Here is a 4,308-nt window from a genome sequence, read left to right on the forward strand (position 1 = left end):
ACATACAAATACTGCTATTCAAACAAACTGCAGTGGTTCTTCACCCTTTTCATCAGCCCTGCCTTGAAAGTGTAAAATTCTGTAAGGAGGAAATGCAAATCACAACATCAGTTGCGATAAATAACAAGCCTTCTTAATGCAAGTAACTGCAATTAGCTATCTGTGATGTAGTGGAAATCACATTCCAGATGTACATCTATGCATTTCCTTTTGTTTATGTGCTGCAATTCACAGAGTTTTCCAGAAATTTAGGTCTTTCTTACCCTTCCACAGCCTCTGCTGGAATGGCAGGATCAGAGCTAAAGACAAGACACAGTGGCAGGGAAGCAGGCCTGGAGTTAGATCATGAGCTACAGTAACATGCCCAGGCAGAGAGTGGGAGATCAGTGGAAGCAGGTTTATGACAGGTGACCTACTTTTCTAAGGCCCATCCAACCTGGCCTTGAACGCTGCCAAGGATGGATCAGCCACAAATTCTCTGGACAACCTATGCCAGTCTGTCACTACCCTGCTAGTGAACATTTTTTTTCCCTAATATCTAATCTAAATCTACCCTCTTTCAGTTTAAAGGCTGTAAGGTTTTCCAAGGCTAGTTTATAATGTGGATACAGGCTAGACTGCATCACTGTTTCCAACAAGCGATGCCCTGTTGGCTCGCTGGCACTAGCATGCTGTGGTACAGGATGACGCCAGAGCTTAAGTCCCTCACACTCAGAACTGGCAGCAGGGCTCCACTGACCTCATGAATGAACAGTCTCCTTTTCCCATGTTCCTAAATGCAGTTATGGGATTTTTTTGCTTGTTTTCTCAGAGGGCAAGTGAAGAATGAAGTAGAGGAATGGGAAAGCAACTGCAAAGCCCAAACCACTGAAGGAGCCAGACCCAGTTTCTTTAGAAGGGTGGCGAGGTTTTATGGTACTGCACAACCTGGGGAGCTCCACTGAAGTTAGCCAGTCAGAGGCGCAGCTTTCTCCCTGGCCTTGGGTCTGGTGCTCCCACACAGGCACTTCAAGAGCCTTTGTTCATGACTGTTGCCCTGTGTGTTACATGAAGTAAATACAGGATGACTAAATGGAATATTCCAAGTACTGTAACAACAGTTCAGAAAAAGACTTGAATGTGTTGCATCTGCTGAAGCATCTTCAACTCTGGAGGCTCTATTTTTGGGCTCAGTATTTTAACTAAACTTCGCAAGCCCCGATCACCATACTAACATGCTAGAATGTGTGATTTTTAAACAGCTGAAGATGAAGAACTGGCATTTTTAACAGCTATTTCCAAGTATCCCTTATGGCACAAGAGAAGAAAACCTCTTGATTCCCCACATTTCCCAAAAGCAGGGTTAGGCTCACTCTTGTCAATGGTTTGCTGCATATGTCTGCATGGCACGGAGCACAAAGCTGTGAGATTCAATAGGCAGCAGTTCTGCAGCTGCATGTGTCTTACTGCAAATTAAGTTTCCTCCCTAAGAAGAGACTTCAGCCCAACAGATACTTGCACTTCAGATGTATTGCTAGAAATTTAAGGTTAGTGTAGTATGGTGGTTAGTCCATTTAACCTAGAAGTCACCTGCACATTTTGGAGACTTCTATTTTCAAATGAAAAATATGAACTGTCTGGAAATGAAGTGGCCTTTTACTTGGAATTTTCCATCTTAAAATCCATAGAACAGCTTTATTACAATCAGTATACTCAAAGAACTGATACAGGAACATGTAAGAGAGAAGGAGGAAGAAGATATTTGTGAAATTCCCCTAAATCAGTTTAGTTTGAAGCGAATCAGCTTTGTCTACACAGAACTAGCTCTGAAAGTGTAAAGGAATTTATTTAGTTTATTCATGTTGCAGTGTTTTTGCAGTATTCACAATGCAAAGCACTTAAAAAGTGTTAATTGCTCTTTATCAAAAAATCATCCCCTGCAGTTCTTGTATTACCCCTTTGCTTTCTGCATCTTGTGTGGTAGACTGAAACTGTACCAAGTAACACCAAGTATTAAACGCACACGAGAGTGATCAGAAGGAAAATCATTTATACCATTACTCTTTTTAAAATTGCGGTCATCACAAACCTAACCCATACCCAGCTTGGGTGGTGAAATGACAGTAAGGATCCCTGACAAATTAGCTTTATTCAATTTATTTCTTACTTGCCTGACTTGTGAAGGAGGGAAACCGGGGAGAAGGATGGACTGGTACTTCACATCTTGTGAAAAGGGCCTCCTGTCACAGACACTCATTTTACATTATAGTTCTGGTAAAACCCCCCTTAGTTGCCTACTCTCATCAAAGCAGAAGGCAACTTAAGAGAGCAAAGCAACCAGCTCAGTAGTCTTGGTCTTACCAGAGAGAAACAAGCCAATGCCATCAAGTTACACAGAAACACATTCTCCGACGTTTCCCTTTTGTGATAAAGGTACCCTGAAGTCTTTTTTTTTTTCCTCCCAACAGCATGAGCAGGCTGCAGAGAGAGTAAGCAGTGGTAAGAGAATTTGAACTTGACATTTTGGAGGGAAGCAGGCTGCTTTAGTCTTGTAGAATGAAAAGGCATGTTAGGGACACAGCCTCTTTGTAGTGATAGGACAAGGGGTAATGGGTTAAAACTTAGGGGAAGTTTAGCTTGGATATAAGGAGGAAATTCTTTCCTGTTAGGGTGGTGAGGCACTGGAAATGGGTTGCCCAAGGAGGCTGTGAATGCTCCATCCCTGGCAGTGTTCAAGACCAGGTTGAATGAGGCCTTGGGTGACATGGTTTAGTGTGAGGTGTCCCTGCCCATGGCAGGGGGGTTGGAACTAGATGATCTTAAGGTCCTTTCTGACCCTAACTATTCTATGAAATAACAAAACAAAACCAAAAGGAACAAAAGAGCCATCAGGGTTTAGGTAAGACATAATCTTAGAAGCTTTAAATATGCAGAAGTAAAATTTTGCCAACCTTATTTTGAGAAGTGAAATTATGAGTCATAAGTAAGGCTTTCCCCTGTCCCAGCCTCCACAAAAAAAGGGCACACAATGCAATAATTCTTCAGATATTGCATGTCTAGTTTTCTAGCTTTGTTAAGGTGTTGTGCTTTGAGAGATGCTCAAATGAACTCAATAAAAGATTGCAGAAGCTAAAGTTTCCATTCAAAAACTTGGAGAGTACCAACTAGTTTAAGATGTTGCCCTCAAATCCAGTTTCACCCTACCACCAGATACCACTGCAGCTGTAGGGGGAAGGGTGGTGGTGATGATTCAGGCAGGACTCATTCTTTCAAGCACCTTTCAAATTCTGTATCAAGTTCCCATACAGAATCTAGAGAAGTGCTCTGATGCTGGTGTAGGCCATGCATCCATGATTGGAAGCTTTACTTTTTTTCCTTCAAGACATAATTTATCCTATACAGTTGTTCATCAGCAGGTCATGCATTGCCCCATGTGCTACCCTTACTGAATCGTTGCAAAGCAAAAGTTTATTAGGACTCCATTTTGAGTAACTGATCCATAGTTAATCTCTACTGAAACTTTTCAGTTCACAGTTCCATCCTCAGAGTCAATTTTAACAAGTATGTTTAAATTTAGAGAGTTCAGTGGACAAAAGAATGTGTTGTTCTTGAGTAAACTTAGGAAGAAAATATAGAAGTAATTCACTAAACCCACTACATAGTGCAGGAACTGGAGGAGAAGAGCACCACCATATGCAGGATAAAGACGATTTGCCCTCTCCTCTTCAGACTTTTCAGAAGTTTTCTAAATAATCAGAGAAATTAACGTAAGACTTGGCAATTTAAAAAACTAGAAAGCTGAGCTCATTAAACTCTCTTAGCTTGGTCACTTGGACAGGATAAGCTTTTCAGGCTTCCTATTCACTGGCTGTCAGTAAAAATCGACCACAAATTTCACACTGGACAGCAAAGTGATGCTTGACATTTGTGTACTGAAAGCTTAGATCAAGTCCTAACCTCAGTCGACTACCTCTCAGACAATATACTGGAGTCATCAGCAGGATCCTCGGTGGAAGTAGTGTGCTTCTAACACGCAGCACAGCAGAAACCACCGAACTTGGATAAGCCAGTTTTACATCACTTACTTACCTACTTCCTCCCAGAAACAATGTTTAAGGAAGTTTAAATATCTACCAGTGGTATTATTCACTGAGAGGTAAAATATAAAAAGCATGTTTTTATAAATATATTTATATTTATATATATATTTATATAATATTTATATAAATATAAATAAAATAAAAATATAAAAAGCATGGCATTTTATACCACATCCTTATGTTTCACTGTAAATAAGAAAAGGAACACCATGGCTTCAACAAAAGTTAG

The sequence above is a fragment of the Pezoporus flaviventris genome, unplaced genomic scaffold, assembly GCF_033815535.1.
Source record: "Pezoporus flaviventris isolate CSIRO_AGI_PZ_B2104156 unplaced genomic scaffold, CSIRO_AGI_Pfla_v1 ptg000037l, whole genome shotgun sequence".
NCBI classification, from domain to species: Eukaryota; Metazoa; Chordata; class Aves; order Psittaciformes; family Psittacidae; genus Pezoporus; species Pezoporus flaviventris.